This window comes from Pteropus medius, unplaced genomic scaffold (assembly GCF_902729225.1).
Source record: "Pteropus medius unplaced genomic scaffold, Ma_sr-lr_union100, whole genome shotgun sequence".
Taxonomy (NCBI): Eukaryota; Metazoa; Chordata; class Mammalia; order Chiroptera; family Pteropodidae; genus Pteropus; species Pteropus medius.
Window position 1 is genome coordinate 18,874,395 of NW_024354875.1, and position 22,399 is coordinate 18,896,793.

At 33.1% G+C, this 22,399-nt stretch overlaps 1 protein-coding gene across 2 annotated transcripts in view; it reads left to right on the plus strand.

Annotated features, from left to right (window-relative positions):
- The window catches only part of GALNT13 (polypeptide N-acetylgalactosaminyltransferase 13), a 451,827-nt gene that overhangs the window by 209,488 nt on the left and 219,940 nt on the right, over positions 1–22,399 (plus strand). The window lies entirely within an intron of this gene.

The following is a 22,399-nucleotide window of genomic DNA, read 5'->3' on the forward strand; positions in this document are numbered from 1 at the left end:
CTGTGAGATGGAATCATAATTGCAGCCTACCTTTTAGGATAACTATGAGGACTGGATGAGATGAGGGTCAAATGTGTTAACAGTTAATAACTCACATAAACCACACTGAAGAGTGCTTGGCACTTGGTAAGCATCCAACTGATATCAGTTACAATGATCAGTGTAGGATAGTATCTTCTCACAGTAGTGGTTCTAGATTGCCCATCTGAACTACCCAACAAATTTTTTAAAAATCATCATACTTTAATCTCAACTTAGACTTACTGAATTAGCATCTTGAGAAGTAATTGCCATCATATGTCCTTCTTAAAGTAAGTTTTACAGTTGTTTCTGATACAGAGTCAAGTTTGAAACTGACTGCTATAAGAAGACATTATCCATATAATAGATGTCAAGTTTTGAATAGTTATAAGCTAATCATATACTAACAGTGGCCATGATGTGTTTTGTTGACTCTAGACCATTATTTAATGTCAGTATTTACATGGAGATCTCAAATGAGAGGCTGAAGCTAATTTTGTCTATGTCATACATATGCAGTGAAAAATGTGGAGTTGGAAAGAGGAGCACAAAGGATCAAAGTGTATCATGAAAATAAAATGTAGACAAAAAGAGAAATCGAGAATTCTCTTAAGCATCATAAAGCAAACAGCCATTTCCTGGGGAGATGATGGTGAACTGATTGGGTCTATTTGAATCAGATGGTGCGTCTGAATGTCTTTGTATCTCAGCTTTCCCAAAGAGTCCCACTCCTTCTTCCAAAGCACCACTGCATTCTTCTCAGCCTAAAATTTTCAGGTCATCCTTAGTGTTTCGTTATCAAAGGTTTATTAAAAGCCTTTTGGGAGTCGAACCCTGTTCTATGGGCTTTGCATGATTTTATGCCAACAGTGCAATGAACTAGGAACTATTAATATCACCATTTTACTTACAGGGGCCTGTGGTCAAACAGATTAAGCAATTTTCTCAAAGTCACACAATTTATAAATCATACAGCCAAAATTTTAAGCATTTTAACCTTAAAGAGTCATTTTAACCCTTAAAGAGTCAACTCCAGAGCCACATTCTTAACCACTGCTCTGTGCTGCTGACTCCTTCAACCATGGTTCTGCAACCAGGTTCTTTTGAGAATAAATGCATCTATTTATATAGACTGTTGTTTCTGGGAAACAGAAATAGTCATTTGTACCTAGGAATTTCTTTCTCTCTCCTGACTTTTGTCTTCAGCCACCAGATTTGGCCACTATCACACCTTCTTAGTTGAAATTGCTGTTCTTAGCATTTCAAGTTTGAATGCTATCGTGAATTGTTTTCCATTTTCTTCTAAAAATCTTGGCATGGGAGAAATACAGCCATTTCTCTTTCAAGGTTCTTTTCCTTTAGACATTAAATAATTCATATCGATAAATGTACTCAACCAGGTGAAACAGAGAATTCCTAAGAAACCATAATTCTTATGTTTTAAAGGCTGCTGCTTACTTCAAATTGTTCAGTTAAATACTTCACTTTAAATTCAACTTTAATCATATCCTGATCTTCTCTGCCCCTAGCATTTCTCAGATTTTCAACAGCTCAGTCTGACAAAGATTTTTTTTCTTTAAACTTATCTCGTCTCTGTTTGGGGCTCAAAGCCTTCCACACATGTGGAAGATATAGCTCATAGTTTCTTAGCAGTAATTAAACATGAATCTCTTTAAATATTGAAGAAGTCACAGCTATGAGGCTTAAATGAATTACTCTGTCTCATCTTTTAGACCAGTGGATAATTGTATGTGCAAATCCACTCAGCACAACTAAGCTCCTACAGCGAAATGCTTTCACTACTGGCAAGCATCCTTTCTGCTACTCCACAACCCTTTCGTGGTAACAGAACTCAAACTTCCTCTGAAGAATGGTACCACTCCTACTCATAGATCTACAAACTGGGTAATATTGACCCAAACAGGCTAGAAGCCGAATCTGTGAAATCCATTCTGTTCACATTAATTTCATTAAGCCTAGGCCTGTCGGTCAGTTTGAACCAATGTGATTGTGATTGAGGCAGTTCTCATGGAGATGGACTATCAAATGTTTGGTAAATAAATGTTCGCTAGGTCATCTTTAACAATGGGATACAGAACTTTGAATGAATGGGCCTTGCTAGGTTCCTTTCTGTCTATCGCACATTAGTTTATATTAAACTATAGTTATCTTGGATGATATCACCCTTCCTGTAGCATGTCCTCTATCTTAATTCCTTCTAGGCAGTCAAGGGGAAGTCAAAGATTTTTCCTGAGTCTTTTGTTTCTTAAAAATAACCAGCTTAACATAGTCAATATCCCAAAGAGGCATAATTTGGGGTGGCAAACTCTGCTCCCCTTCAGGAAATTATGAAAATTTGCTGTTGTTGTCTTCTGAATAAGAAGTTTTCTTTTTTCTCTGAGAGCTGTGGGGAAATAAAGTCTCCTTTCTGCTGCATATTAGGATATAAGATTGTAACGCTTGGGATTGTTACAGCTATTTCTGATAGAAAGAAAAAAGCTACTTTTAGAAAGAATGTGATACTCAGGAAAAAAAATCTCTAATGACATTGTGAGAATTCAGATTGAACAATGTGTGAAGTCAGAGAACTTGGAACTTTTCAAATCCTTTCTATGCTCAAGGCTGTATTGTCTGAAACTCTGATTACATACAAAATTAAAAAAAAAATCCTAATGATACTTTAGGAGAGAAAATAAAGAGTTCATTCTTGATTTACAAACCTTTAAAGAAGTTATTTTATCTTTTTTAATCCACTGATGCTGGTCACACCACAGACAGGGTAGTGAATTCCTTAGCTGGTCATAGTCAGAGGTAACATAAGGACAGAAATGAAAAAACAAGGCATAATAAACCCCAATTCCTGTTTAGTTTAAAGGCTTGGACTCAACACGATGATCAATATATGTTTAAAAACAATGGCGATACAAATAGGAAGCTACTACTGGTCATTGTTGGTTAGTTTATTTTTAATTATATGAACTTTGAGATAATTACAAATAAACCATGTTTGAATAGTAAAATTGTAATTATAGTTGTGGACTTTCAGATTAAAAATTGTTCTTTAGATGTACTTTGTGTTTTGATTTTAAAGAACAAGGTTCTCTTAAAATCATCATTTTATGAACTTTCTGTAGAACGCCTTTGGCAGTATATTTGTTAAGTGGTCACTCAGTCAATGTTTAAATCCTATGAGTTCTATCATTTCCTGCTTCCTGTGTCAAAACTTGAATCATTCCATTGTTATCCCATTCCTTTGGTGCCATATAGAAAATCTATTTACTCATGACGACTTTTTAGAAATATAAAGATATCCTTTATAATGTTTTTTTCCCCAACCTCTAACATCTTCAGGATAAATTCCCTCAATTTCCTCAAGATATTTGATTATTTTTTAAACATGTTATAAATATAACAAGGTGGTTTCCCCTTAAGGATTTGACTGCCATCTTGGAATAGGAAATAGCAGTGGAGGAGGTACTAAGAGAGATTGTAACTTTCTCCACTTTTATGGCGTGACACTTGGAGTTCTAAGAGATACTTCTGAGCATATGGTTTTTCCAGCTGAGACTGTAGAACATAATATAAGTGTATTAACCTTGACAAAATAAAAAATAAAATGACAGCAACAAATTAGAAGATGGGAGTGGTGAGAGTTGAAGAGTTGAGAAGTTAATGTGCTCATCTTAAAAACTAGAAGATCAAGAAGTACTATCTGTGGTTGATGTAACAAGAAATGGACATTTAGATATGATATTTACAAGTATGCAAATATAGCTAATAAAGTAATTGACAATAATATGATAACTATATTGGGAGGAGGAACTAAATATTAACCTAGCATAGCAGAATATCCATAGTTAATGTTAAATAATGCAATAAAAATGAATGTATATGTTCAAAATAAAAAAAAAATAGTCTATTGTTTGCAGCTATGGAAAAGTAACAACAGAAAGGATTCCAAGTGTATGCATCTAAGGAGCTAAACTCAGAGTGAGGACGTTAAACAGGAGATTGTGGCTTTTAATTTTAAGTTCCTCTCTATTTTTTTTTTTTTTACCATTTGTATGTATTGCTTTGATTGAAAAATAATCATCATGTTAGGTTCCGAAAAACTGATTCTGTTCTTCCATTAATGTCCCTGTTAAACTTGTGTAATACCTACATTTTAATATTTTATTATTAATGGAAGAGTATACCTATTTTAGAATTCCTGTAAAAAAAATGGAACTCAAGAGGAAAGAGGGAGCATTTTTACTCTCAGAAGTAGAATAAAATAAATTGCCAATAATTTTTTAGGTTTAGTATACTTGAAATCGAATTCAACCATCATTTTAGGGAAGATTTTAAACTGTATTATGCTTTCTTTATAATCAAATACAAGCACAGAGTAGGTACATTAAACTTCAGGAAGCTTGAGATATAGTCACTTTCTTACTTTATCCAAATCACAGTGGTTTCATAAATTTGATTTTTTACTTTTATTCAATTTATTTGCAAGACAAGATTTTTTACTTTTATGCAATTTATTTGCAAGACAAGTGGTTAGTGAGAGGGTTTTACAGTGGTTTGACAGTAGAACCTAAAAAATATATGTCTGAGTGGAGTAATTTTTGCTTATGTATATGTTAGAATTTTTTAGTAGTGCAAAAATAATCAGTCTTATGATTTTGTCATAAAATTTGATTAGGGACATAAAACTGGAGATGGTAATGCTATTAGAGTGCAAAGACTCTGCATTTTTTTAAAATCTAATTTTGGAATGTGTCTCTTTTGGATTCCAAGACAGAATTTTTTTTACCCTAGGGTAAGAAATCTTTTATCTGACCTCTGTTTTGAATTTTCTAAGACTTGTAATAATCAAAGCTTGGATGGAAAGCATAATATATTATTCGGATATGCATTATGTCCTTGATCTTATAATTGCAGAGCAAGAATCCCAGAGATATGCACAATTGCCATATTCCACATAAATGCCTCAGAAATCTTATCTTCAACATACATAAAGTTATTTCCACTAGGTAGACATTATTTTCAGTGGGGAGGAGGGAGGATGGATTGACTCAAAGAAACAAATACTAAGGCATTACAGTTTTATAAATTGTTATCCTTGTAAGCTTTTATTTTAGGAATCAAAATAGTATGTTGGACAGTGATCATAGAATTAGGTGTTGTCCTTGCATGTTAAAGTCATTTCTATAGGTATTATTATTTAACTTATTCACAAATCATACTTTTTAATATATACTTTACTTTCGATTGAAGCTCTCACTGCTTTAACATGGGGTTGAGGGTGGTGAATAAGGAGAGGGCCCCACCAAAGATTTAGATGTGTGATCTGGTGAATGTATGGTGTTGGGTGGGGGAGGCGTGCCGCTACACTACTTTAAAATGCATTTTCCTATGGCTAATGTATATGATAATGATGTTCATCTTTTTAGCTATATTGTGAGCTAGAGAGGCTTTTGAAACTAGCATAGAAAATTGTTTTTCTAAGAAAATGCAGCCCAATTTTACAACAAACAAGTGAACTTTAAAAAAGACATTTTGAAATATTATCATTTCTTACATTTGAGGTCGCTTTATATGTGTGAATATGTGTGTGTGTGCAATCATATCAGGTGGTTTATTTGTAAACGTTTTGTATTAGTTTGTGAGAGCTATTATCAAATTCAGCTGGCTAACTGGAGAAGTCATGGTCAGCCTACAAAGAGTTGTCATAGATATTAATAATGTAATCTGAATGACTGTGCAGTGATAAAATTATAATATCTGTAGTTAATAAAGACAATAGTAAGTCTTGCATGAATGTATATTGATGACAGTATGAGACAATAATTCTCTCTAGGTGCGCTTGAAATCCTGGAATGTCATAGAAGCTTTGTCTGATTTGTTGCTGTTGCCTTCTTGACAGAAATTCAATTTAGGAAGGAAGCCCTGAGACCAATGCATCTCTTACCTGCTTTGTGAAGCATGGCATTGAAAATTATCTCACACCTATTAGTAATCATGATGAGGAGTTATTGATGATGGCACACATGTATATTTCATCACCCTCTAACTCTGTTTAGAGTGACAGGAGATTGGGCCCCTCAAATAGCTTTCCAAATGGGCTTAGATAATTTTTTCACTTAACATACAGAGACAATGTCATAGACAATGAAGCGCTGTTGTTTAAAACTACATGTTTTTTTAAAGTATCCTTCATTATCTGCTCCTTTCGTTGGCTTCCTTTATCTCTATTTGTGTTCTCATAATGGTAAGAGTCAATTCTAAATGTTTTGTTGTTTTGTTTTGTTTTTTGCCATAAGCACGTGTATTTGAGAATTTGTTGCTTTTCACTTACAGAATTGGCATCTAGTTGAGCCGATATGTCTAAAAAGATTGATTTGTCTGAGAAGTGCTTTCCATTCACCTAAGTTCTTGTTCAGTTGCAGTGATTCATATTGATGGAGACTGGTGCCATCTGTGATTCATCCTTGACATCTCAAACACTGAGAGATTCAGCTAACTTTGTTATTGCTGTTTACAATTTGTCTCTTTATAATCACATTTTCACAACTAAGCTGTGTTGATGAAAAAGTAACCTCTGGCATTTATAACAGCTTATGCTGCTTTCTATTAGATTTACTTCAATCAAAATACTTTTATGAAACACCTACGGTATGTCTGCCTTCAGAAGAAGTTGCTCTGTATACAGCAGGGAGGACAGATAGATAACTATTTGACTGAAGAATAAATACAGACTTATATAAAATGTTACTGGTTTATCTATAGCGGAGAAAATGAAAACTTTTTCTTTCATGGAAAGGGTCTGGGTCAGAGTAGTCAGAGAAAGCTGAGTAAAGTAATGTTTAAACTAAATTTTGAAGAATATGGGTATTTTAACTGCAGATAGTAAGCACTGTATGTTCCCTGGTTAAAAATCTCTTTTTCAGGGAACATTACTTCTCTGAATGTCTCTGAGGATACAGTTCTGATTCTGGATTAGTATGAACATGAGTGGAGGTAGCATTTTTAAAAATACAGGTCCTTCAAGTAGATGTTTCACAAATGAGAATTATTACCATCAGTAAATTCTTTCTTCAACAATGGTCCAGGAAGTCCAGAGTAATTTGAAACCACATAGTAAATTAAGATTTTTGGCTTAAGACATCTGAGAAATTTTATTGGCTACCAGAGGGTTAATAGCAAGGTCCAAGCTTTTGTCACTATAATGATTTTATAAACAGAAATATCTACTAATCTCCCTATAATTCTATCCATCTTTCACCACCATGAAATTATTTATATATATATGTATATATATAAGCTTTGTTTCTGTTTAGAGTCTAGTCTCTTTTGACATTCCAAATAGGCTAAGATTATATTCCTTAGCACTTTAAAATATATGTCAATAATCTCAATTGACCACCATCAGTTGTTTAACCCACCTGTTCATCAGGTTCACCTAGGAAAATTAATAAAAATGCAGAATCCTGAGCCTAATATTGGATTTTTTCTGTAGCAGGTTTGAGGAAGAAAAATAAAATAAGGATTTTTAATGTGTAATTTAGGTGATTCTGATTCATTATCTATGAAACAGGGCCTGGAAGCCATTGATGTAGGTTTTGTATACCAGCTAGCGGAAGTATGCTTCTTACATTTCCATTCTATGCTTTTGTTCTCAAGCTGCAACTGGACACCAAGAAAAAGTTTCCCGGACCTTAAAACTTATTGCAACCCAGCTGGGGGTGGGAGGATACAACATAATGAAATTCATTATGAGTACTCATAAGCAGTCAGCCATTTTTGCCTTGAACAGCCCTAGCAGAAGAAGATGGGGGAATAAATGTGAGTGTTTTATATTCTTCCTTGTTCATTTTTCATTCTGTTTTCATGTTAAATATCTAGATAATTAACAACTTATTAATATTCTGTAATAGGAAGCTCTCAGTTTATCAAAGTTGAAAACCTTGTCAAGATATCAGGGTTGGCATTCCTAGTTGTAACCGAATTGTCTTTTCTATGATATGTCTCATGTCACCCATACACACACACACACACACACACACCTTTTTAATGACAATTTTCCTTTTGCTACTCGACCTCCTCCTGGCCTTGTAATTTCTTTCAAAGTGATTTCCTTTAGAAGCCTGGAGGCTCACCCTAACTCCTGATTCCCAGGGGACTCCCTTCATCTGTTTCTCCTCCAGTGTTTCCTGCATGAGTGAGTGACAACACTTTTCACGTAGTGCTTTGGGGAAAACTTTAGGAGTCTTTCTGAATACTCTTCTTTCATTTATACCCCATGCCAATTTCAGTAATCTGAAACACTTATTCATCCAGCTTCACAGTGTATCTTAAATCGATTTACTTCTCCCCACTCCAAGGCTGCCAACATGTCACTGCCAGTTGCCTGTGTTTCTATTGTTGCCTATCTCTAATCCATTATTCACAGAGTAGCAAAAAGGTACTTTGAAAAAACTAAGAATGATACTGTCACTACCTCAGTAGGGACTCCCCAATAGATTCTGATTGCATTAAATATAATACAAAATACTTTCCTTACCTACAATGTTATCATTAATATAGCTTCTTCTCACCTCTTTGACCACATGTATACTAATATCGCATTCCCCAAAGCCCTTTTTGATCCAGACACAGAGCCACAATTCTCTTCTTTGAACATTAAAGTTCATTTTCTCCTCGGAGTCACTTAACTCCTGACTGACTCCTCTTTAATCAAGTCTCAGTTCAAACATCAACCATCTCAGATAGCCCTTTTTTAATCATCCTACCTATAGTGCCATCATTTCATTCTCTTTCTCAATACTTTACCCCAGTTAATTGTTTCATGGACTCAAAGTTTTTAAACTGCATATTTTCTTGATCAATATTTTCTCTTCATAAAATATAAGATTTTGTCTGTCTTATTATTACTATATTCCTAGTGCTGGAAAAGTGCTTTTCATATTGTAGGCACACAATAAATATTCATTGAGTAAATAAATTAAAACATTTTAATGCATAATAGCTTGAATTTTTGACCTGACTTTCTTTTTTCCATTATAAAAGCTCCTGAAATGGGAGAGGTCTTTAGTATTTTTTTAAACTTCCAAATATAATATTCTAAAAAAATTCTTTCTCCAGTTTTGATCTCACTATAGTACATCTTCTACAGAGTTTAATCTTCAGAAAGTTAAATTTCTAAACCAATATGATGATGGACTTTTGTAGTTCCCCAAGTCTATAAGATAAAGTCAGAGTCCTGAGCAAAGCCTAAAGACATTATATAGTTTAGTCTCCATCTTTATTCCTGCCTTCATTTTCTGCCACTTTCTTTTTCTTAACCCTACTATCAAATCACATAAACTTTTGAATAGTCTCAAACATGCCATATTGTTTTGTGATCCATGACTTTGCCCATGCTAGTGCATTATTCCTATGGAGGATCACTTCATGTGAGTTTTCTCCTCTTCATAGACAGTCACTTGCACAAATCTCTATCTTAGCATTCATTATGCCATATGGTAATTATTTCTGTATATGCTAGTCTAGCTCTGGAGACTAACATAGTGATCTGCATATGTTCCATATGTGCAAATTGAATGAAAGATGAATGAATGGATGGATAGATGGTTTGCTGGATGGATAGATGGATGGATGGATGGATAGAAGATATTGTCCGACTAATCCATAATCATTATGTGGACAAGATCCTCTCTAAATTATCTGAATATTCCCTAGATGCAAAGCTTTCAACATGTTAAAGACTTAACACTTTACATGAGGAGATAAAATAACTAAGCCCTCATTAAATAAGTGGCTGAAATAATAGTATTCTCATATCTTAATCTGAAGGAGAATGATCTTCCTCTTAAAAAAGTATAATTTTCCTATGTTACACACCTATGATTCCTAATATAGTATCCACTAGTGATCTGAGGCTACTGAATGTTGCTAATCCAAACTGAGTAAGCTGTACTGTAAGTATAAAATACATACATAAACTTAGTAGGAAAAAGGGAGTGTAAATTATTGAAGTAATAATTTTAAATGAATTACATGTTAAAATGTTAAGAATTTAGATATATTGAGTAATATAAGATATATAATTAAAGTTAATTCACCTGTTTCTTTTTACTTCTTTGATGCAACAAATAGGAAATTTAGAATTCTGCGTATGGTTTGTATTTTATTTTTATTGCAATTGTAGTTGGCTAATTTCTGACATATCTATTATTTGTTAAGAGCAGTCATTTCTAATTCACACAATATTTATGCCAGTGATGCCACTCTGTTGCTAGGAGCTGCTCTTGTCAGTATTTTTTTTTTCAGGAAGAAATAGTTCATTCAGATGAGTGCCACATAGCTTTTTATTTGTGTCTCTAATTTATCACTAAGGCATAATCAACTAACTCATTTTCCCTTTACCTCTACTGCTTGAAAAATCTAGAGATAGTTTATTTCCAAAATTTTGGACTATGCCCAATTTTAGTATCAGAAAAATATAATTTCTTTAATTTTTCGTATTCAGCTTTATCCTTAAATGGTTTATTTTTCATTGTTTTTTATTCATAAGCTCTGCCTTATACTCTTTGAGATATTTATGATTTTTATGTTTATTTTTTATTTACTGTTAATCAAATTTTGTTTTTGAAAACTTTTATATATTTTTTTTCTTTAGTTGAATGAAAATTGTGGTTCTAAAGAAGTCTGCTTATTCAGGTACAGATATTTACCTGGTAAACATCCTAGGTTTAGGATCACATTTGTCTAGCAGTATAAGAGGAAGAAAATTTTCAAGTTAAGGAATAAGTCTAAGGTGAAGAACAAAGAGGCTACTTCACCATGCAGAATGAAGCATAGGGATTTATTTACCTAATTATCTTCCTCATCTCTGATAACATGTCCTATTCTAAGGCTCTATTATCTTTTACCTAGATGACTTTAAAAATCTCTTATTATTTCTTCTTCCAATATTGTCTTCAACAAAGCTATTCTCTATATAATTACCAGAGAGATTATTAAATATTTATAATCTAAAAATATCACTTTCCTAAGTAAGAGCCTCTGTTATACATTAACTATGAGCCCATTAATAGCAGAGATGAACTCTAAACCTCTTGTTAAGGCATACCTGGCCCCTGTGTAATTGAACTTTTGGCTGCCTCTACAACATTGTATCTCCCTTGCTACTTTCTACCTCCTGCCATATTTTCTAGTGCCACCAACATGTCTTCCTCTTTCTCATTTCCATACCCTGTGCCTCTGTTTGCTTTTACTGAATCCTTTTGTTGCCTTTCCCTTGAGAAGATGTTGATTTATCTGTCATTTCCATACTCAAATTTATTGTGAATCTGTTTATTATAAATCACCCATTAGACTGTTTGTTCTGTAAGGCTGTGATCTTCACTTATTTTCTGTGACTTATTTTCCTCATCAGAAAATGATAAAGAGACATTACTTACTTTGTAGGAAGATTGAGTTAATACATGTACCTAGCAAAGAGTCACTGTTCATTAAGTGTTGGTTTATTGTGATTATTGTTGTTATTATTATAATTATCAAAAGTAGTAGTACTTTGTTATTATATTGTTGACATATTGTAGATACTCAGTAAATATGTGTAGACTGAATAAAGAACAGATGATCAAATACCTTGAGGAACCCAGGAATAAGGAATGAGAAGAGAACTGAATTGAAATATGGACAAAACTATGAAAAAGAAAGCTCAAGGCCTAAAATCTCCAAGTGAAACTAGCAATGCCTCCATCCTTACCTGAACTTTGATCATTCAATCTGACTGTCCCCTGAGGCATTTTTCATATAGTTATTCTAAATTTCCTCAGAGGCTTTAGTAAGCACTAGGTGATATTCAATAGACTAAGGGAGCGTACATGGTGCTGAAATAGGACTTTTCAATGTGCCCTTTACAGCAATACCTGATTTACTTCCTATAGTTCTGTGCTACTAATTTGGCTCTTCTCTACTTAAACAGTAAATAGCTAGGGTATATTTTTAGCAACCAGAGTGTTAGCAATTGTTACTAGGTTTCTAATTAGATCAAAGAGGAGTATATCATGTAGTTTCTAAAAACAGAATTAATAACCAAAGTATTCCTGAAAGAACTGTAAAAGAGTAGGAATAAACCCATTCCACTTAATAAGTGTTCTTTCTTTGTGTCTGGCACTCATGATATTATTCAGTAAACATAGTGCTATAGTGCTATAGGAAGGACATAGTTCCTGAGCTTTTTAATATTTGTTATGAGAAAAATAGGACTTAGAGTCAGAAAATTAATTTTTGTATTATATTTACATAAAAATAAATATGAAATAATTTAATGTATTGTCATAAATGTAATATATAACATAATGTGTGAAACCTAATAATCTTCACAGTAATATGGAGATAAAGTTAAGTATGTTTTCTGGAGTCATGAAGTTGCAGAACCATGAGATTCAACCTAGATCTGTTTGACACCGAAGTCTGATATCTGAAACACTGCACGATAAGTCATTTATGTGTATACATGTGTGTAGCTTATTGAATACTTATGCCTGGAACAGTGATAGTAATACTTCAGATGAGCATCATATATTTTTATTAACTTAAATGCCCTCTAGTGTCATAGTTTTTCATTATCATTTATTAATAATTTATCATTTATCATTCATTCCTAATCTCTTTGAAGCTATATATTTCTAATCCTATATAAATACTTTCTGTAATGAAATCTGTGCATTGGTTATCTGAACTGAAGTAACAAAGAAATAGAAATTCATTTTATTTCAACTTTCTCCCTGTTGTGCTATAAGGGTACCCATAATAATAGTACTTAGGAATTTGATGCATAGGTCGAAAAATCTCCTTTATATTTTCTGTATTATTTTATAAACACTAATCAAGCCCCTTCCAACTTGTCCTAATTCCAGATCAAAGAGTCAGAATCTTCATTGTGCTAGGGTATAACAACAAAAACTAGAAGAAATTACAGTTTTCTAAAAGAGACAAAGAAGAAAGAAAGAGGGATTGTGAAAGTTCAGAAAAAAATAAAGAATATCAATAAATAGGAGTAAATGGTGTTTCCTACTGGGTAAATTGAGAATACTTGTATCTTTCCTAAAAGCTAATTTAATTAAATCTCAGGCTACATGAGGCTTTGTTGTTATGGTTGTTGCTGACCTATTTTTAGGTCACAAATGTCAGTGGGGAATTTAATGCAAGTTAAGATGCTTTTCTCCCAAGCAAAATGCATGCATGCAAATAAATACAAACTTTTTTCCATTTCATTTTAAGGAATAGGATCCAAAGGATGGGTCTTAGTTTAATAACTTCTGACTGAATTGATAAATTAAGATTCACTTTACTGAATTGCGCTCGGTTTCCACTATCTCCTGCTAAGAATTTTTTTTCTTCTAACACTTTTGTTAGTGCTTTAGCACTTGATATCTCTTCTCATCATTTACATGCTGATACTAATCTCTCTAAATCAGCTAGAAAGTTTGTTTCCAGTAAAAGGTTTAGAAAAAATGTCCAATCTTTCCAAAGTTGTCCTACATGCCCAGTACATTATTTGGGCATTACCTCAAAGTGACCATTTCATGTTTCTTAAATTCTAATCATGTATGTCTATATATCTCTAGTAACAAAATCAGTAAATTTAAATTTCTCGAAGGATGGTATATCCACCTTCTATCCTAGTTTTTACATTATAATGATATACATTTTTTGTGTACTTTAAATTTCTGTCGTATTCATGAAAAAAATTTATCATTGAAATTCCTTGAGTATTTGGAACATGTATCTTTATAATAGTTTTCTCCTATGTATTTTTCTTCATATTTTATGAATTTTTAATTAGGCAATGTCACCAACATTTTGTGGTAAGGTTTAAAGTGTATTTTAGACTATAACATTTTATCCATTTATTTATTTATTGAACAAACATGCCCAGAAGAGACCTGAAAAACCATTAAACTACAAAACTGTAATTATAATTTGTAATAAGTGGAATGGAGGAAAAAGCCGGGTACTCTGATTTAAAGTAATTTGTGATGGGGCCCACTTCTTTGAGAAATATATATTTGGGGTAATATATATTTATGACATTTTTGGGAATATATATACACACATATATTCAGTAGATTGGAATTGGGCAACTATGGTGGCAGGGAAACCATTTAGGAGGCTATTTTCTAGTACTGCTAAGGGAATTATGGTGATTTAAACTAAGAAGCTATAGCGATGATAGATAGGAGAAGATAGAGTGAACATATATTTAAGGAGCAGATTTGACAGACTGAAAGTGGGATATAGTGTTAGAAATGACTCCTAGGATTCTAGTTTAAATAACTTAATGGATGTGGGAATCATTTATAGAGATTCTGAAAACTAGAAGAGTGGCAGGTTTGATAGTTCAATTTTAGATATGTTAATTCGAGATGTCTGTGAGACATTCAAGTGGATATATCAAGTTGATAGCCCAGAGAAGAGATTAGGCTTGATATAGAAATATATGAGTCATCACTTTATAAATGGAATTTGAAACCATAGTCCTAGATGAGATTTCCTAAGGTTAAAGTATGAAAGAAGAGAAGTGGCCCTTGAGGACCTTTAGAGGCAAAAGAAGGGCAATCTAGAAAAGTAAACTGAGGAGAACTCATGAGAGAGACAGAGAGAGAGAGTCAAAAAAGACAAGAGAAAGGAGTGATAATCTGTGAGAGATCTCCCAAGTTGAGGACTGCAAAATATTCACTGATTTGGGGGAAAAAAAATGCATGTCATTGGTGATACTCTCCAAAGCGATTTTGCTGAAATGCTGGAAGCCAGACTAAATTGGGTTTCAAAGAGAATGAGAAGTGAAGAAGTGGACACAGCAAGTATAGACAATTTTTCAAGAATCTTTGAAAGAGTACAAAGTGTTTGGAGAGGGGATAGCATTTTGGAGATATGCAATCAAGCAGACTTTTTAAACGTATGTTCTGTCTGCCCCACCCCGTCTTCATGGTTTGTTTTTTGTTTTTGTTTTAAGTCAGTGGATAGTATTAGAACAAGTTTAAATGTCTAGAGGAATATAATTTAGTAGAGTAGATAGAAGAAGGTTACAAATGAGGGTAATATCCTTTTGATATAATACAATAACTATTGAGAATTGTGCATATTCCTTTCCATATTTTTTCCAATTGTATACATACTTTTTATTAATCATAATAGTAGAAATAGAATAGGATAAATCTCAAAATATTCTATGGTCTTATAATATACAGAACATGTGATACTCATTTTAGATGTTGAAATCAAAGGACTGAGCCATTAATTAAAGGTTTTTTTGGTTTAAATAGGAAGAATGGCCACATTTGCTATAAAGGTGAAAAAGTATGGATTTAGGTGCAAAGAGAATCAGTTTTGTTGTTGCTGTTGTTATGTTGAGATTTAGGTAGTCAAATGGCTTTGAGTGTTGCAGACAGACTAGCAGAAAACAAGTTATAAATATAAATTGATATACTCTATTCATGAAGTCAAGTTCAAATTAATAAGACAGATATCTAGCAGATTACAGAGTAGAAAGTAGAGGAAAATGTGGGGGGTGGGATGGGAAATGAGGTATGGGGGTAGGTATGGGTAACGAGGAGGAGAGAAAGAGGAGAATTTTTCTTAGTAGGGGTGAAAAGGGGGAGTAGACACATGGCAGACAGTGAGAATTTGGGTTAATATACCTACAGGAGATGGTGGCTGAAACTAAACCCGGGAAGCCCTCTTTTTCAGAAAAGGGAGTAAAGAATGTTTTTATAACATGACAGATCATCTTTAAATAGCAAGTTAGATAAGACAAAATTATTTATTAATTTTTATTTTATATTTACCTAAAAAATACTCACATGTTCCAATTTGTTCCTAATTATTTGAGAAGTTAGAATAATAGTCATTCTTACATATCTCTCGTCCCATTTGTTCTGTTTCTCAGTCTTTTTCCTCTTTACGCCACACATTTTTTTTCTTTATTTTCTCATTCAGTTAAACAATTTTAACTTCCACTAGTCCAGATTTCTCTTGAGGTTCGCCTATATAGTGGAATATTTCACGGACATCATTATATTATTTATCAATTCCACTTATGAATCCAAGACAGGGTTTTTTTCTCAGTGACTTGCACTACGATTTAGGTTATTCACTAAGACCAAACACTAGCAATTTTTCTTTTTCTTCCCTCTCTCATACAACTGATAGCCAATCCTTCATCAAATGCTGTCGAGTCTCCGCCCTTACCCTAAGCTTGTCTCGAATCCAGACCTAATTTTCCAACTCCTTAGCATAAATGCTCATCATTTATTATGTGGTCTACCAAAACTTTCTACCTAGTGATCCAACATGTAGACCCTGCTTGCTATGCTCTTGTTGTTCTTGCCTGTCATTCTCACTCCCATCTTATTTAGATAACATTATTTCAGTTCGTAATCAGGGGAACCGTCTTTTCCCTGCTATCAGTCTATGTGATTGGATGGAATTGCTGCCAACTTCCTACCTTGAGGTGTGGGCTTGTGATGAGTATACCATTAAGAGCAACCTATTACCCTGCCAACACTGACTAAAGATGTGGCACATGACTAAAGATGAGAGCACTCACTTGAGAGCACTCACTTGACTTTAATTTGGTCTGTTTGGAGAAACATCCTATTTTTCAGAAGTATTGCTGAGCTGGGTATGTACATGTAAGTCAAAAATTACTGGTGGCCAATCGTGCAACTGCGTATGGACAGAGAAGTCAACATAGAAGAAAATTTAACTTAGATGGAGGAGGGTGTTCAATGTTCAGCCCATCTCCTGACCTCCACGGAGGAGGGAGGGACTAGAGATTGAATTTAATCACAATGGCTAATTACTTAATCGATCATGCCATGTAATGAAGATGCAATAAAAACCTGAAGGTTTTTATTCTGGCTTGGTGAACACATGGAGATGCAGAGAGGGTGCCATATCAGGAGAGAGCTTGGGAGCTCCATGCCCCTTTCCTGATACCTTGTTCTATGTACCTCTTTCATCTGGCTGTTCCTAAATTATATTATTTATTAAAAAAAAAAAACAGTCATCCAGTGAGTAAACTATTTTCCTGAATACTGTGAGCTGCTCTAGCAAATTAATCAAACCTGAGGAGTGGGTTGTGAAATCTCCGATTTATAGCAAATCAGTCAGAAGCATAGGTTAACATGGACTTGCAACTGATATCTAAGTGAAGAGAAGGTTGTATTGTGGAGCTGAGCCCTTAATTTGTGGGTCAGATGCTAACTCCAGGTTGATAGTGTCAAAATTGAGTTAAATTATAGGACACTCAGCTGTGTCAAAGAATTACTAGATGTGTAAAAAAACTATCTCACATTTGGTATTCAGAAGTAACAAAAATGAAGCAGAGTATTGAGAGTAGAGGAGACATACTGAGGAAATGATTTTCCTTTATAATTTGATATTCAAGACTAGGTTCAAATTATGTTATCATTATCAACTGTGGCAGCTAAAGGTGTGACTGAAGGGTTTTGTTTTTACAGACTGAAAACCTTTTTATTTACACAATGAAACATAAGAAATGATGAATATTTCCATATCCATCATTTTCTAGATATAAAGATTGATTGGCTTTTGAGTATTTTTATGCAATAAAATTTAAGAAGTTTGTGCAATATGCAATAAAGTAGCCACCGTCTACATGGGGCTATGAAGCACCTGAAATATGGCTCATTCTAATTGAGATATGCTAAGTGTGTAAAATAAACACTGATTTCTGAAACTGCAAAAAAGGAATGTAAAATATCTCAATAATTTTTATATTTATTATATGTTAAAATGATAATATTTGAATATATTAGGTAAATATATTAAATCTAAAAAAGTTAGCGAAGATGTAGTTGTTTTATAGATCTTATTTCTTCCATATGAAGCAAATTTTTTGTTGTTTTTTGATTACTGATATGAATAATAAGTTATGAATTTGCAATGTAAATGGCTTCTATTCAAAAAATGCTCTACATGTCACCCTTCTATTTATTAAAATGACATTAAACCAGGATGGCCCAAAATATTATAATAGGATTTCTCTTTTCTTTTGTTTTTAATTCATTGCAACTTAGTATAGGTAGAACTTTCAGGATTATCACTTTCCATGGATTTTTATCAATATTATTGCTTGAACTCATGAGGAAGAAAATACAAATGATTTGTTTCCCCTTCTTTAAAATTTCTTATGATGGCAGCTATATCAAACACCTTCCATTTATTTTTATTTCTCTCTTTTTTATAGTTATTCAAGTTGCTTCTATATTCCCAAAAGACTTATATTTTATATTATTTAGGGTAAAAAAAAAGACCCTTATTATTTGCCTTACCGCTTGTGAACACCATCCCTAAAGAACATGACAAATAACAAATAAAATTTAAACTTTAGTTTCTAGTGATGAAATTCTCACTATTTAGTGCATAAGTCAATTTAACTTATGTTTTGTAAGATAAGATTGTACGGAGTTCTATTTCTGGAGGGGATTACATCTGGCCATACACTTAGAAATCAGCCTAGTGTGTTTGAAGGGAAAATATAATTGTGTAAATTAGTGGGAAGAAAGGTTACCGACACAATTTTTAAGTTTGTATTTTAATTTTATGTATCTTATGTTCTATTTCAATTTATATACCTCTTGATTTTGATGACATTAAATGATATTATACACATGTTCTGGTAGTTGTTAGCCTCCTAAATTTTATAGACCTTGCTGACTCTGACAATTCCCTTATGTATACAAAGCTTTAGAAATATCTATCAAAAATATTCCTTGCTGAGGAATTAGCATTCCAGTAATATGAGAAGTATGCAATGTAAAGATTAAAATAATTTTTATTTTTCATGATTCTAAGAAAAATGCATTCTCATGGCTAAAAAAAGAAAAAAAAAACCAGTACATTAAAACTGCATAGAAGTATTTCAAGTAGGAAAAAACCATCCTCAGAAAAAGATTTTAAGACATTTTCAAAAGTGTCCATGGGAACAGAATTTTTATGTACTTAATCACTTCTGCACTTAGTTGGCAGTATACAAAATGGCCCTAAATGAGATCCTAGTTAAGCAGTAGGAGTTTAGGCGATACGTATTGTAAGGAAAGACCAGGAAGATCTACTAAAACAGAAAGTATTTAAGAATGATATAGCAGAGAGCCATGCGGCCATTTCACATCAGGTGTGAATCAGATATCAGATTCTAGGAAATAAAAACAATACAGATTCGATAAAGAAACTTGTCAATGAAAGGTCAAAGACATAGACAGGTCAGTGAACCCAAAGCAAGAATGGTCTTACTTTCATCAGTGGAGTTTCAGTAGTCATCTTGGGACATTGGCATTCAATCAAGGTTATAGCTATTTGATTTACTCAAAGTCTGTGACCAAATGATTCCCTATATTTTCTAGTATCAGCCATAAACAGATGTGACAGTAACCACATATTTTTTGCTTTATTAAAAGTTAAATTTATTGGGGAGACATTGGTTGATAAAATTATATAGGTTTTAAGTATACAATTCAATAATACATCATCTATATATCACACTGTGTGCTCACCACTCAAAGTCATATCTTCTATCATCATATATTTGACCCCTTTTACACTAATCTACCTCCCCTCTCTCTCACTTTCTCTTTGGTAACCACTAAACCATTGTCTGTATATATGAGTTTTTGCTTATTTGTGTTCTTCATTTGTTTCTTTCAGTTGTATATCCCACATATGAGTGAAATCATGTGGTTCTCATCTTTTTCTGACTTATTTCACTTAGCATGATAATCTCAAGATCTATCCATGTTGCACAAATGGCAGTATTTCTTCTTTTCTTATAACTGAGGAATATTTCATTGTGTATATATATATATATATATATATATATATGTGTGTGTGTGTGTATGTGTATGTGTATGTGTGTGTGTGTATACACACACACACACATACACACACACACACACACCACATCTTTATCCAATCATCTATCGAAAGACACTTCGGTTGCTTCCATGTCTTGACCGCTATGAATAATGCTGAAATAAACATCAGAGTGCATAGATCTTTATGGATAAATGTTTTCATTTTGGAGGGGTACATACACACAAAAGAGATTGCTGGGTCATATGGTAGTTCTATTCCTAATTTTTTGATGAACTTCCATACTATTTTCCATAGTGGCTGTGTACCAATTTACATTTCTACCAGCAGCGTATGAGAGTTCCTTTTTCTTTACAATCCCTCCAACACTTGTTATTACTTGTCCTGTTGATGATAGCCGTTTCTACAGGTGTGAGGTGGTATTTCATTTTGCTTTTGATTCTATTTCCCTAATAGCTAGGGAAGTTGAGCATCCTTTCATATGTCTGTTGTATGACTTCTTGGGAGAAGTGTCTGTTTAGGTCCCCTGCCCATTTTTTAATTGGATTGTTTGTTTTTTGTTGTTGTTGAGTTGTATGAGTTCTTTATATGTTTTATTAGCCCCTTATTGGAGGCATTCTTTGCAAATATTTTCTTTTATTCAGTTGGTTGCCTCTTTGTTTTGTTGATGGCTTCTTTTGCTATGTAGAAGCTTTTTAATTTGATATAGTCCAATTTACTTATTTTTCCTTGTACTTCCCTGGCTTTTGTAGCCAAATTCACAAAATCTTCTAAAACCAAGGTCCATAAGTTTAGTACCTATGTTTTCTTCCATGCAATTTACTGTTTAATGTCTTAAAATTAGGTCTTTAATCCATTCTGAGTTAATTTTGGTGTATGGTGAAAGCAGTCTAGTTTAATTATTTTGCATATGGCTTTACAATTTTTCCAGCACCATTTATTGAAGAGGCTTTCTTTTCTCCATTGTATGTTTTTGGATCCTTTGTTGAAAATTATTTGCCCATATAGATGTAAGTTTATTTCTGTGCTCTCAATTCTGTTCCATTGGTCTGTGTGTCTTTTTTTTCTGTTAATACCATGTTATTTTCATTATTGTCACTTTGTATAAGCTGAAGTTAGGTAGTATGATATCTCTGGCCTTGTTGTTTTTTCTCAGGATTGCTTTGTCTATTCAGGTCGTTTTGTGATTCCATACAAATCTGATGATTTTTATTGTATTTCTATAAAAGGTGCCGTTGGGATTTTGATGGGGATTGCATTAAACCCATATATTGCTTTGGGTAATATGGCCATTTTAACTATGTTAATTCTTCCAATTCATAAACACAGAATATCTTTCCATTTCTTTATGTCTTCTTCAACTTGTTTTAATAATATCTTGTAGTTTTCAGTGTATAGGTCCTTCACATCCTGTGTTAAGTTTATTCCTAGATATTTTATTCTTTTTGTTGCAATTGCAAATGGAATCGTTTTTTCCATTTCGTTTTCTGAAATTTTATTGTTAGTATATAGGAATGCAATGGATTTTTGTCTGTTGATTTTGTATCCTGCAACTTTACTGTATTTATTCATTGTTTCTAATAATTTTTAGTAGAGTCTTTAGGTTTTTCCATATAAAGAATAATGTCATCTGGGACAATTTGACTTCTTCATTCCCAATTTGGATGTCTTTTATTTCTTTCTCTTACCTGATTGCTCTAGCTAGGGCTTCCAATACTATGTTCAATAAGAGTGGTAAAAACAGGCACCCTTGTCTTCTTCCTGATCTTAGAGGAAAAGCTTTCAGTTTTTCACTATGCAGTATATTAGCTGAGGGTTTGTCATATATGACTTTTATTATGTTGAGGTACTTTCTTTCTATACCCATTTTATTAAGTGTTTTAAATAGATACTGTATCAAAATTAGAGCAGAAATAAATGAAATTGAAAACAAAAAAATAGAAAAAATACAAGAAAGAGCTGGTTTTTTGAAAATGTTAATAAAATTGACAAAACCCTGACCAATCTCACTAAAGAAAAATAAAGAAAGGACAAAAATAAACAAAATCAAGGATGAAAGAGGGGAAAGTATGACAGACACTGCAGAAATACAAAGGATGATACAAAAATACTATGAAAAAGTATATAACACCAAATTTAATAACCTAGAAGACATGGACCAGTACTTAGAAAAATACAACCTTCCTAGACTGAATCAAGAAGAACTAGAAAATCTAAATAGACAGATTAGCAGTATGGAAATTGAAACAATCATCAAAAACATACCAAAAAGTAAAAGTCCAAGACCAGATGGCTTCACCAATGAATTCTAGCAAACATTCAAAGATTTACTACCCATTCTCCTCAAACTCTTCCAAAGAATTGAAGAGGAGGCAATACTTCTCAACTCGTTTTATGAGGCCAATATTACCCTGATACCAAAACCTGGTGAAGATAACACAAAAAAGAAAACTACAGACTAATATCTCTCATGAACACAGAT